Source organism: Leuresthes tenuis, unplaced genomic scaffold (assembly GCF_036924035.1).
Source record: "Leuresthes tenuis unplaced genomic scaffold, fLeuTen1.0.hap1 SCAF_21, whole genome shotgun sequence".
Taxonomy (NCBI): domain Eukaryota; kingdom Metazoa; phylum Chordata; class Actinopteri; order Atheriniformes; family Atherinopsidae; genus Leuresthes; species Leuresthes tenuis.
The window spans coordinates 17677354-17692246 of record NW_027325375.1 but is presented as its reverse complement, the minus strand read 5'-3'; the positions used below and the strand labels follow the sequence as shown (position 1 = coordinate 17692246).

General features: G+C 39.3%; 1 protein-coding gene across 2 annotated transcripts in view; it reads right to left on the bottom strand.

Annotated features, from left to right (window-relative positions):
• tiam1a (TIAM Rac1 associated GEF 1a) overlaps positions 1-9911 on the bottom strand; it is a 52277-nt gene extending 42366 nt beyond the window's left edge. For both annotated transcript variants that reach the window (XM_072375596.1, XM_072375597.1), the window contains exon 1: positions 9719-9911. The gene's annotated coding sequence lies outside the window, so the exon portion shown is untranslated. The remainder of the gene's footprint in view (positions 1-9718) is intronic.
• Positions 9912-14893: the final 4982 nt, after the last annotated feature.

Sequence of the window (14893 nt, the reverse complement as noted above, 5' to 3'; positions counted from 1 at the left end):
TCACTCGTTCTTCCAGATGAATCAGTGATTGCACTGACAATTGCTGCTCAGACCTGAAAATCAGTCAACTGAATATTCATGTGGTGATTTCCTGTAACAAAACTTATGAGAGGCAGAAACGAGAATGTTGCTTCGTTATCCAGGAGGAGAGTACAACAGTTGGATTTTGTGAAATAACAGAGTGAAAGGATGATTAGATCAAAAAAAGGACTCTAACAAATGCATTAATAGATTATTACATATTTTAGGCATCACTGGACTTTTATGAAAAAAAAACTTTATCAGAACTCTGTAGATCAATAGACAAAAAAAGGCCAGTTTTCTGTAATCGGCACAACAATTCTTTCCTTAATAATCCCTTGAAGATTTGATCAGCACGAAACTTTAAACAAGTGCAACTTTAAAAGGAAAAACGCAACCAATTTATTGCTGATGTTTATAACAATAAATAACTTAAATGACTGAGACTTTATAGCCTTTTTACCCATTTATATTTAGTCAATTTTATCACTGCAGCACTAAAGCCTGTGTTCCTGTTCTTCCTGTGCTATTTGTGCAGCTGGATTCTTACACGACTGTGCTGTGATGTGTGCAACTTGTCCTGTTTTTTTTTCTGCTTTTTTTTTTTTTTATCTGATGAAGCAAATTCAAAATAATACAAATTTCAAAGTTTGGATGGACCATTCTGCAAGGAGCAGGTAATCCTGAAAGACCACATACACTGTGTAAGGTTGTTTTATAATACAAAAGACCCTTTTCTTTTGGGTTTTTTGTATCTTTAAAGACCATCTTAATTTATCCATGTCACTTAAACCCTGCCATCGCCACATAGTCTGACACTGACGCATACAGACACCTGCAGACAAAAACGGACCAGTTTGAATGTAGCCAAATTGGCAGGTAATACTTCAATTCCGCTCCATGCAGGCTGAAGGGACAGCAAAATAACAGGGTGGCTGAGTGGATGAGTGAGAAGGATAAGAGGGTTTCAGGCAAAGGTAGACTGACTGAGGTGGGAGGTTGAGACAGGGGGATGGGATGAGAGTGGGAGGAAAGTCTAAAAAAATAGATGATGGTGCTGAAAGGGTGATGAGAGGCTGTTAATGTGGTGGCGAGCTGGTGTTATCGAGTGTTGGGCCACAGGTAGACAGATGAATGATGTGTGCTGAGGTGGAAGGAGACATAAGAGGAAAAGAGGTACAGTGGCGCTGATAGGTCCTAAGGGGCTTATAGAGACAGATGCATTGTCAGTTCAAAGTAGGGCAGACTTGAAAAGGCCCGGTTTGTTGTGAGTTACGATATGACTGGAAGGGTATCAGGGGAGATTCTTTGAGGGGGTTGTTATCTTTGCTGTATTTTTGTGTGTATTTAGGTGTGACCTAATGGCCTGCAAAGTCATTTTCACACGTGCGCCGCAGGCCTGAACTTTTGTGGGCCTCACCCCTAGGAGCTGCAAGAACCAAAATGTTTTCTAATGGTCTGACACAGGACCGGTGAGACTTTATTTTGCAAGCTCCCTCATATGACGTTTGTAAAATGAGGGATTAGATTTTTGTGTGAATAGAGCAGTTAGTTTTACAGTTACTGATTATTCATGCGGATGACACTCATATCCTGTTACTTGAAATTCCAAATTTCAAATGTCAACCACCAAATTGTGCCATATTCTTCAACATGGCCTGAACTGTCTTAGACAAGATTTCTTGACATTTCTTTAAGTAGTCCAGGAATAGTTCTCCAGACATCATGCAGGACATCCCTAAGCTTATCTTTGGATGTTGGCTGCCTTTTGTTTCATTGTTCGTCAAGATGGGATCATCTTGACACTGCTTCAATAATGTTGAGGTCTCGGCTCTTGAGAGGATTCATCACTCTATAAGAGCTGTTGACACTGATTTTTCAGTCCACTTCTTGAGTCACTGGGACATCCCATCCTTATCTCCCTGTTTCCCTTCCTTAAGAATGGTTTATTGACAGTTGTCACTCCACAGAGATCATGTTTGATGAGACCTCTACAAACAGTAAATGAATCAACTTACGGGCCAGGTGCAACTCTCCGTTCCTGTGTCAGGTGTTTGTTGCATTTTTTTTTTCTATTTCTTAAGGACATCACCTTGAGATACCGCTCATCTGTTGACACTTCTTCTTTTGTTCTTCACTTGTCCAGTTGCATCACATTTTTAAGAATTGCTGCACACCGTGCTGAGATACGCCAAGTTCTCAACTAGTTGAAGGAATCGCCTTGTTAGTCCAAAGGTAATATCTTAAGACCGGCAAACTGTGTTATCTTTGGCTTTCTTTTTAGATGCAACAGAAGAAGTGTAAGCAAATTGTGTTTTTGTGACAGCTTGTAACAAAGCACTTCAAGATATAATTTAAAACTTGTTCTTCGCCAAGTTGTCTGTTATATGTAGATACGACATTGGTTCATCGCTTGAGTTAGATACCGACTTAATGCTTGGATGATGCGTAGGTTGGTGTTGAGTGACTTCACAAAAACAAAACCTTTGAATGATCTTCAGAAAGTCTGGAGCATTATTTCTAATGGCCACTAAAATATTTCAAGTAAGTCTGATTGCTTGGAAGCAAAATATAAAGATATGATTGGTGCCTTCAGACTTTTGTACATTACTGTGAACACTTGCACGCAGCAAACACAACATTTATAAATGTAAGTACATCAAGCCATAAACTTATCAAGTTCACTGAAAGAATGGCAATTCATCTTGTGTTGCTTTTAATTAAAACCTGTGCAACAGACATAGCTTAATTTTGCATTGTTGTAAACAATAATGCAATATGTGTGTGATTTCATATTCTTGTTTTGATGAAGTTGTAAGAGTCGTGCAATTAAGAAAATGCAAATTACCCCTCTTATTGTTTTCTCAGTTATGATTACTTCTGAGGCATGAAAACCCACATCATTATCAGGGTACAAGAGAAAGATTTTGTGGGTGGAAGAAAGTATTGAAAGAATAAGGAAAGTAGCAGTACAGAGGCACGGGGGCGAAAACCAGCCATCTAAGAAAATACCTGACAAAGGTGCAGGTAAGGACACGAGAGATCTTAACAGCAGAGGTAGAAGCAGCATAGAGCAGGTCGCGTGGGGGAAGGGAACAGTGGGATGTTGAAGGGGAAGTTATCTTAGTGCATCCCTGCACCTGAGTCAACAGCAGCACTCACAAACAAAGTGCCCCCTATAAGGAGAGACAGAAGACAATGTACTGCACTGAGCAATGGGGGTAAGAAATGTTCAGCAAGAATGTAAAAGACAAACGTCAGCTGTCTCTGAGTCTCAAGCCAACATAGGACAGAGGACCGCAGGAGAGTACTGCAAGTTCTGAGTTCTAAGCTAGCCAGGAAAAATAAAGACAACCCTTATAACAAAAACTGTGGTAATTATAGACAGGTGTAAGAGTTCCTCAAATTTAGAATAACTTTCTGAGAAATTTAGGTCAGAAACATTTGCTCAGTTCACACATTTGCATCACTTTTCACATGATTGTTTCACAACGACACCCGCCCTCCTTCTTCTCCTTTTGTGCATCACACAGAAGCACAAATGAATATCCCACTCATGCAAATAGGTGTGACTGACAGAAAGTGAGAGGACCTAGGCCAAGTCAATTGCACAAAAGTTCTGTAAACTTTCAAAACAGCCAACTGTTCCAGTAATCCTAGTTCACAATAAATCAGTTTGCCACACAAAGACAAAAGGCCAAGACTGTGATAACACTTAAGAAAGACTGGCGCTGAAGTTAATGGTTATTTGATTTTGTGATTGACTGATCCAACATTAAGTCTATAAGTCTGAAAATACTTGTAAATATTTATTGAATAAATGTTTTGTCTGCATTGGTAATACCCTACTCGTCTTTTACTGTTCAGGAAAAGCAGGTCCATTGTCATGTATGAGGAAACTGACCATGTACTCTTTCTTTGTCAGACTTCAATTTTGCATTATGAAAACTTCGTTAATCAGCTTAAACTTTAGTCACTAAAATTGTACAATGTCAAATTTCAACAAAAGAGTGTGAGATCAGACAAACCCAACGCAATCACTGAAACAAAGATGTCAACAACATGTCATTTTTTGTGGCATCTGTTTTGTGGATGGGGTTGGATCTAGGTCATTGGGTACATTTCCAGGGAGTTGATCTCTTGTGCCGACTCGAGCTGGGGGTTATTGTTTGAGCTCTGAGTGGCTACAGTGAATGGAGCCTCCCCTCACGGTGCATTAGTGACCTGTATAAGCTCCACATGACTCTTTGGCATCTGAGTGCATGCCTGAGGGGAGATGGCAAAGACAACCTGACCACAAACACACATGCGTACACACATTCACGTGCCTAACCACTAATGTACTATGCAACAACAATTAAAACACTCAGGCTAACAGAAATCTTACACAGCACTCGTCAACGATTTTCGATCTGCAAAGAAACTAAACCCACGGAACAAAAGAATCCCTGCAGCTTTGCCTGTAAGCCTTTATCCTTGCTTTTGTCACTCCCATGCACACATATTCACATACATATTTGCACACACTTACAAATGCATCCACAGGCTTTTTGGTGACTGCCTTGTAATATCCCTCGGCATCACTTCCAGGTCAATAAGCAGGAGCGTGAAGTGTGACTATGTGATGAGCACTGAGTCGCTAGCCAAGTCAGCATCCCTTTATGTAAGTATGAAGAAGGAGAGACAAGGACAGAAAGTGGCGAAGATGCCTGTTTCTTTTGCTTTTATTACACATTTGTGATGCTAGAGTTAGTTCAAAACCACACTCAAAGAGAATGAAGTGTAAAGATTTCAAAGCAGATACTAAAGGGGGGCCCAGGCAGACTAAATCTCCCCTGTGCAAACAAAGCATAAACACTATCTTTGAAGACACTCTTCGCACTTCTGCTCTAATTCCTTTTTTTAAAACCCTACTAAACACCTTGCACACTCTTACATTTCCAATCTCTTCCTCTGAAGTATTTTACAACAGTTTCCTGTTCTGGCAACACAGCTCCTTTCAAGGCATGTTTCCCATTTCCATCAAATCCAACTTTCACATTAACTCAGCTTCTATCACATTTTCGGATAGCATTTCTTTGGGATGACATGTCATCTTGTTTACACAGAGGATTAATTTGATTTTCATTTAATGAAAAACACAAATGTCCTATCTAGAAACACCAGTGCCAGGGATTGAGCCGTTAATCGTGCAGTTGAGGGACAAGCAATTTACAGTCTGAGCTGACAAACCATCAGTTTTTGTCAGTGTTAGTATTCAACCTTTTTGTGATACAGGCATATGGTCTGAAATCAACGGAGAGTTTTAAGATACATCAAAATAAATGGAAATATCCTTGAAAGCAGTGTAATGATGCAGACATCAAATCTGTGGCTACTAATACATATATTTAAAACACCAGCAGCAGAACAAGCAAACCTAAAATTCTAATAATCTCCCAGTTTTATATTCACCTGCTTTAATTTATGTAATGTCTTGAAGTGGATGGAACGACTGAAACACAGTGATCCGTAACCAAAAAGAATGTGGGACAGGCAATGGGCAATGACCCCTAGCCCCCCCAACTTCCTGTGATGCTTGGTTTGCTCTGCTCACATCCTGTGTATTTTGATCGCTCTGTACACAAAATCAGAAGTGTTCATCTTTCTTTGCTTTCTTTCCTTTATTCTTTTTCACTGAAGACACCATGGGAAAAAATACAAATCTAACCTTTTGCACGCATCTTTTTGCCATCAGCTGGCAGCCATAACTGATGTGTGGGCTGGAAAGCAACACTGATCAGAGATAATGGGTGACAGGGATGGTAAAGCCGTCACACCACAAGGGGAAGGGAGGAAATATGATGGAGTGACAGAAAGAAGCAGATAAAGAGAAACGACAGTTAAAGAGAAAGAAGGTCGGAGCAAAGGAAGGAAGGAAGGGGAAAACTCCCAATTCATCAGCAGACGTAGAACAGACAAAAGGAAGGAAATGAATGAGGGCACATGCCAGCTCATGTCAGGTCTGAGACACCCCTCCCCCCATTTGGACCCCCTCTTGCTGCTCTTACTTCCCTTGCATGGTCATTTTCCTCTCATCAGGGGGTTGATGTTGAGGTAAAGTGTTCTTCACATCCCAGCAAACTACTCTTTCAGTCCTGCTCAACCAGACTAGTGACATTACAAATGGGAGCACAACGGCAAAGACGTCAGTGTGACATAATGTTCACACTGACTCATTCAGCCTGTCTTATCTTGTATGATTTCCAACGATGTCGGATGCCCACACATACACAGATATGAACACAATTCCCAGAGGTTTCCAAATAAATTAAACCTTATCTGTTTGTAACCCATCATTAACTACAGCATGGCTCATGACCAAGTTCAATCACAGTATTTTTCCTGTTTTATTCAAATTTCTCTACAAACAGTAAAGTTCTGAAGGGGGAAAAAAAGAACTGATAACACATCATAAAAAGTTTAATTTGTGAAGCAAACGTTCCTTTTTCCCCTCCTGTTCTGGTTTGCCACCCCTCAGATTTAGAGAGCTTGGGAACAACTACTCTATCTTGAATCTACACTACGAAAGGATTCCTTCAGTTATTGCATGCAACTGTGACAGAAACAGCTCCTTAATCAGACACATTTTATGAAACCAGAGAGGAAGAAAAACATTTTTTAGTTCCTCTCCACCCTCAGCTGTCAGGTCTTGTCATGGTTTTCCCAAAAAAGACCTCAATTCTATTTGTCTACAACACTGCAAGTGACAGCAGCAGATAATTGGAGGGTTTTTACATACATATACACACAGAGAGAAGACAGGAACACAGTCAAATGCAAACATTAAACAGCTTGATTGCATAAAAGGAGCACTGTGGGATGCAAAAGCCCCACATTTGCTTAACAGCAAAAAACTGGTGGACAACTGACATTAAAAACATTGGAGAGACAACTTTTAGAAAATAAGAGAGGCAAACAGACTATGCGGAGACAGAAAGAGAGAAGAGAGGTCATCCCTTCTGAATCAGCTTCATATAATGCATACCACATGCTCAGAAAACTGCCTTATGTTGCTGTACCTACAGAAATTTGTTTGTCTGCTCAACTACAAGGTCAGAGGAGTCATAACTTTGTAAAATCTACTGTGTAATTTACATAATACAGTATGGAATTCTCATGACCACATCAAAGTGTGCCTTGATGATTTGTATTTGATGGACAGATTACACAAAGGTTGCAGGATATCTACAGCACAGGTGTATTCATTTGGTGGCTGAGTGTTTTATTTATTTCTGTTTATTCTAATCATGATGTTGCGGACAGCACAGAACAAAAATCAGTTCCCTTAAGGGAGACACCTCCAACTTTATGTTGGTTTTTGGTTGAGGTGTGGCTAAGTGTTAGGTCTTAAGAGTGTTTGAGTATTAGTAACTGTGTGTGATCAGATGGATTAAAAGGGAATATTTACATCTACCTCTATAGAAAAGCTGACCAGCATGGGAGCAGTGTTACAATCTGGGTCAGTATTTACACATACTGGATACACAGATACACCCGCAAGGCTCACTTGACAAGATCCCACCCTGCGTTCATGCTTATACACTATATTAACTTACTGTACACAGCACTTGGCTGAATGAACGCACATACACACACACAGATATATATGCCATCAACACACACCTGGTAAATGAACACACACACACACACACATAACAACCAGGATGTGTACTAGCATATGAGATAAGACAGCTCCCCCATCCCATTTTCACTGCCTCTGGCTTTCACAAAGTCTTTGTCAGTGATGGAAAAAAGTGGGTATCCACACACAAACGCACACCCACACACACACACGTGTACTTCGGTTTTTATCTGCCACTATAAATCCTTTCACGAATCACTTCCCCAAAACACCCTGCCAATATTCAACTTCCTCGTGGGGGCAACTGAAGCAGTGACAGGGAAAATATAACACAATGGAAATATGACAAAACAGAAAGTATGATTCTCCATAAGCACTTTGTCTAAGGAATTCCAGGTATTGTGACAGTCTATGATAGGGATATTTTGCTAGCAGTTTGTTTGATAGGCATGCCACAGCAATCTGAAATCACACATTGCAAATAAAATATCAAGGACTAAACAGTTCACAAGGCATTAATGATTATAATGCCTATCAGTAGCAGGAAAACATAATGGTTCCTCTTCTGATCTCCACAGTATTCCTGAGTAGAGTTTAAGTAATGCTGATACAGGAAAAAAAATGCACTATTCTGATCTCTGGAGAAGAAGCACAAACCTTAGCACAAACTTCAGGTAGAACCAGAGAATGCCTGCTCTGTGCCCTTTGATCTACCATAATTACTTTGTCGCTGGATTCCTGGAGATGACCCTCTGCACAGTTTTGACCTTACACCTTCTCTAACATGCACACAAACTTCAGTGACGACTGGTTAGTATGTCTGCAATATCCAAAAGGACATAGCAATGCACATAGCAATGTTTTTGTGCATTGTTTTTGTATTTTCCAGACTTTACATCTTATCTCTGATTCCAGCTTTCTTCAACTTTCTTCTATCTTGTTGGCTACTGTCACCCTTTGCCTTCGTCTTAGGTAGAACTTTGCTTTTAACAGATGTTTCAAGACTTTCAGCAGCTCTTAAGTCTTCCTCTTTGTCAGTCCTCTCTTCTTCAACTCTCCTCTCTTTTGCCCTTAAAATTTCCACATGACACTGCTTACACATACACACACAGAGAAGAGGCTAATGTATTTGTCAGATATAAATCTGTTGGTGAGAGATCCTGCTTTTTTCATTTTGCATGTTAAACCTTTGATGGCATGAGCAGAAATTTTCGAGGATTTACTTCTTTTTTTTTTCTTTTACATCATCAAAGTGCTATGGCTCTAACAAGCTTTTGACAGGCTATAATTGCTGTAAGTACCATTCGTCTTTTTCATCTGAGATTACACTTTATCTGATGTAACTCAAAGTCTATATTTCTTACGTAGAAATATACAATCGGTACATGCACTCAAACATCATGCATGACAGTGTTTGCCCTTTGAGTTGTGCAGTTTGCACTGTGGCGGGGATTGCTAGGTGGTGCCAGGCCAAAGGGCTGTTAAGGTATTTTGTTATCACTGAATTAACTCAAGTTGGAAACTAGGCAATGTCCCAGAGGAGAGCATTAATGATTGATAAGCTCCTTTCATCAACACACACACAATGGCCCCTGCAACATGGCAATTTAAACAAAACATTTGCAATGCTGGGATTATTTCTAAATTTTTAATGAGTTTGTGCCATAAAGTCATAAAGACTGAGCGTGAAGACTAAAAGAGCCAGGACCACACAGTAAGATACTGTACCAGCAAAGGAGAGAAGTTACTCTCACATTATGGCACATGTGTAAACAAAAAACGTGCAATCTTACAATACCTGGTAGAGTAAATTGATAAACAGATCTTCTAAAAATAGAACAAAATATGCATGAGAAAAATACTGTACTCTTGTAGAAGTTTTATAACGAGATATTCACTCCTTACAGCCACTTCACCTCCTATTTTTCCCCTCACAAACATAAGCATTCAAATTTTTCACAAATATTCCAAAGCAACTTCCCTTTAACCCTCAATCAGCTCTGTCGCGCTTTCTGTCTTTGTTACTCACAGAGCTCCCAAAAGATCCCAAAGAGAAGAAAAGTATCTCCTTACCTCCGCCAAAGCTCTCAGTGTTTCCTGTGTGTTACTCTTAATTCCTTGTGGTGGTTAAAACACAGACATCACCTGTCCTCTTAAGAGAAAGGAGGGAAATCCTTGCATCAGAGAGACACCTCCTGGAGTCCAACGTTTCACTCTACACACATTACAGCTCATACTAGTACATGCTGCCTCTTGCATGCCGTGATCACACTGTGGGCTGAGTAAAGGGTGTGTGTGTGTGCACTGCCTGAGTGTAAGCCCGCCCTCTTTTCTCTGGTTTCCTCTTCTCTCCCTCACACACTCGCTTAGCCCTCCTCCTCCTCCTTCTTTCCTCTCTCATCGCCACTCTCTCTCGCTCTAGTTTCACTTCCCCTGGCTTGGCAATTGACTGCCAGCATGTGTGCTTGGTTTGTGCCTCTAAGCCTTTAGATGTCCCAATCCTCTGTTTAATTGCTGGCTCTCTGGCCTCAAGTTCTGCACAAAAACAAAGGCACAAAAATACGATGGATAAGAACAGGCATGCACAATAACATCTCCCTGCAAGTAAAATATAGGCAAATTTAGCAGGTATGACCATTTTTTCTGAAAAGACTGGAGATAATGCAAGCCAATATTGTGTGAAAAGTAAGTGGGCAGAAATACGTTTTCTTATGTAAATTCAAATCACTAAAGATAGAAATCTGGTTTGAGTAGAGGGGTGGAAAAGGCCAACAGTAGAAAACGAAGAGAAATCTATCTCTGTCTTGGACACTGTCCATGAGAGCTGATGATGCTTGCATGTGCTGCTTCTCTCTTTTATTTTGCCTCCATCCATCCATACAACTTTACGACCCATTGGGGCATTTTGTAAAAGGAGCTTCACATAAGAATGAAAAACCAATCCTCAAATTGCATTTTTCCCTATTGTCTCTGACTTTTTGAGCGTCTACAAATCCCCACCTGCGGGCTTGAAAAGCAGCTCTGAAAAGTTTGTGGATTGCCCTCTCATTGACAGCGCTTGTAGTCTGCTTGAATTCAATGGATTATGGATTTATGACAAGATAAACTTATACCAAAAATCCTGCTACTCCGCTGTGTTTTCATATGCTAAGAATAATCCAAATGCTGCCACAATATGGAATCATTCACAGATTCACACAGCCAATTTTATCATGGTTAGCTGTTTGTGTCAGCTAAGGTGATTACAGAGGTACAGATCACAGAGGTAACAGAAGTATTTAAATTCCCATTTTAAATACACTTGAGTGACACTGTGTATAATGTTTTTTTTTTTAAAAACAGAATCCAACAATCTGCAAGCAATTCACACATAATATATATCTAACTAACGATAATACAAAGGCAACATTTTATAACCAAGAAATTTAGCTTTCTATATATATATACATATGAATTGATATTTTTTTATTTATTCTTATTATTTTATGAATAAAGAAGCCGAGAATCAAGAAAAGGCTTAACCGGATTAAATTAATGCAATGTCTGACTCGTCAGCATCATCAGGAGCAACTCAGTAATATGATCAAGTATATTTTTTTCAAAAAAGCCAGCAGGGTAGATATTTCAGTGGATGCGAAGAAGTTCACCACTCTGTTAAAGACTGTGTGGACAAATAGATTTCACTAATACTATTTATTGATGAAAACTGCAAAGAATATGTGAATGTAATTACCCATTTTCCTATTCTTAAACTTTCCATGGAATTTTGAGAAATCGCTTAATAAAAGGAATGAGGCCAAATACCCATATTGAATGAATTACCTTTAAGTTCAGACTTCAGGAACGCACTGCATAAAAAACAGACATGATTCTGGAGTTGAAATCAACATATGGCCACAGGAAAACTTACAAAAATTTTGAAGAGCAATATGAAACAACATTTAGGGTCCCTTTTTCCCCACAAGGAAGGTTTTGCTATTTTCAGTGGGAAAAAGCCAAACCGCATTCTTAGTCCAGGCAAAGTAACAATTTACGACAGACTAATTGTAAAATAATTTTTTGCAGCTTAGATCATTTCTATGAGGTGTCCAGAACAACATACTAAAAGTCCTAAGAAATCCTAGTTGAGGAAATATGTTAAATTCTTTTCATAATAATTCTATTAATCCGAGATGTTTGCCAATAAGGCCAGACAACAATAGACCCCAATGGGGCTATTTTTTTCCTTTACTCCTATCAAAATTAAACTTTGTACAATGAAAGTACCCATGAAAAGTAACATTTGTTGTATTACAAGTTTCTTTGAAAATTAATTTGAATACGTGAATGAGCTATACACGAATCTAAATACACCCAAATAGGCTTAATTTTTTTCCTTTGTTCCTACCACAATAAAACTTTACATGGTAAAAGTATACATAAAAAGTAACTTTTTTGTATTACAAGTTTCTTTTGAAATTAATTTGAATATGCACATGAGCTCCACACAGGCAGAAACACCATTCATGACAAATACATCGGCCCAGTCTTCATCCAATCATGACTACTGCCAATAGGTGATGGCAATGCTGCTTTTAGATTGGCCTCTAACCTGAAAACTGCCTGGCTTGGAAGTACTTGCCAGGGGTATAATCCCTGCCGGTATAGTCAGGGTCACAGAGGCACACAAGCCGCACCACCACAATAAGGTAGCATCAATAGGGGAGGGGTTTTTTTTGTGTGTTTTTTATATTTTTTCAGTTTTTCTTCTTAAAGTTTTTTTTATGTTTGTTTTTTTTAAATCCAGCCTGGATTCTCGACCCCTTCTCTGTGGCTCTTGGTTCTGGCACCCCCTATATCAGTTCCTCTTCACTTAGCTCTTCTCCTCTGGGTCATATTCATCGGACAAATCAGGCAACTGTGAATTTGTGCAGCTAGTACCACGACATTCTCCGCAAATGGCAGTGCAAGGGAGTCCATGTTTTCTGCATGTACATTTTTTTGTGCTGCAGTCTTTCTTGCAACTACAGCAGACTACATCTAGTAGTTCTGGTGGTGTCGCAGGCTGATCTGTCATTTTTGGCATAAATTTCCCACCCAAAACATGCCACCCCCAGTCTTTTGGGTTCATATGTTCACTTCCCCCTTTCCACTCCATCATTTGGTAAAAGACCCGAAGACTATGGAACTTTGTAGCTGTTGACGTTGGAGGGAGAGTTTGAGGTTCCACTGGAGATGAGTTCTGAGTTATTTTATCACAGAATGTATCTCCGCATATCCAGTAAATATCATTTTATTTACTGATGTATAATATTATAGTTCTAAAGTCAATAATTACATTTATAGGGGTTATGCCCCTGGCGGGTACTACCAAGCCAGGCAGTTTTCAGGTTAGAGGCCAATCTAAAAGCAGCATTGCAATAGGATGATTGGATGAAGAAGAAAAAGAAAGAAACTTGTTATACAAAAAAAAGTTACTTTTCATGTATACTTTTACCATGTAAAGTTTTATTGTGGTAGGAATAAAGGAAAAAATTAAACCTATTTGAGTGTATTTTGGGCATTTTAGATTAGTTGAATTAATTTTCAAAGAAACTTGTAATACAACAAATGTTAATTTTCATGGGTACTTTCATTGTATAAAGTTTAATTTTGATAGGAGTAAAGGGAAAAAATAGCCCCATTGGGGTGTATTGTTGTCTGGCCTTATTGGCACACATCTCCGATTAATGAAAATTTAACATATTTCCTCAACTAGGATTTCTTAGGACTTTTAGTATGTTGTTCTGAACACTTCATAGAAAATATTTTACAATTAGTTCTATTTTTGGCTCCAAAATTAGTTACTTTGCCAGGACTATCTGCACATATTACAAGAGTATGGTTCCATAGCAAAAGAGTCAAGGCGCTAAATTCGCCTGCCAGCAGTACTGACCTGTCAGCCATTGAAAAAAATTTATGTTTCAGGACAGCAGGACAGCAAAACTAAGTAATGGTTTTAACCTTAACTAATACAGTAAATAAGACTCCATTAACAAAATATTGCTCAAATCTGCTTTGTATGTTTTGTCATTTAAATCAGTCGTCAAAAATGCTTAGCTGGAATATATGTGAATTTATGAGGAAAACGGGAAGAATGACATAACAGGCTGATGATCTCTGCTGTTACTGCAGAATGTTGGGTTATTTAACCTTTGAAGATGCAAACACGTCAGTAAAAAGGGCAGAGACCGTAACAGTTCTACCCAACAAAGAGACCTGACACAACTTCCACAAAGTCTCCACTGTACGTGTGCACAGGCACACACATTTGCAGCTTTTCACCCTCCGGCACATGATGACATTTCAGCACCTTGCTCAGATAACACTACTGCGGTGCTTCTTGCTTATATCTATTCTTTTGTGTAAAGATTGTGTGTATGCGTACGTGCACATATGCTAACTGTCGCCTAGCACCTGTCAGATCATGAGATGTCATTCTCCATTCCTTCCTCTCCCCTCATTTGTCTTTTTAGTTTGTTTTTTTCTGTTATCTAACAGTATAGCTGTACAAGGTTGTGTTGTGCCATGAGCTGGCTGAAACAGGAAATAATCAAGCCAGTATCATGAATGGCAGCCAGTTCCCACACTCAAACCAAAACATGGCGTTATTGGCCTGTAATGAAATTATCCAGGGAGTGGGGAGAAATTAGTTCTTTGTTTAATGATAGATGTGATGGCACGTTTGAACAAGCAGAGGACAAATGAGGAGGTAACAATAACAGCTGCAGGTGGAGGATCTTATGAAAGCAGGGAGGAGGGATGGAGGAACATCAGGATGTCAGGGTATGTATGAATCTTTTTGTATGCTGTACTTATATGGCATGAATTAACTCATTGTCTGTTGTCATCTTCGCAGTAGACAGTGTAGACAAAAAGAATATCAAAGCCAACTCACCAGTTGTATTTTCTGTTGAATTCTACATGGTAGGGCTTCTGTTTTCCCCCATTTTTCCTGCACACCTGAGCTGGCTTTTCAGCACAATAAACTCCACATTTCAATCCTTATCAGATGTTATCAGATGTGTGTGAGGGTGGGGGTGGCGGTATCATTAAAGAGCCGACTGGGTGAGATTGATTCCCCATTTTATGCTTCCTGCCATTTCAGATGCCGAACATATTGTATTAAAACTCATGAACATGTGGTATGGCACAAAAAAATACACAATCAGAATACCCATTTCCCCCACCCAACCAACACCCATCACGCCAGATTTAATCAAATCATTA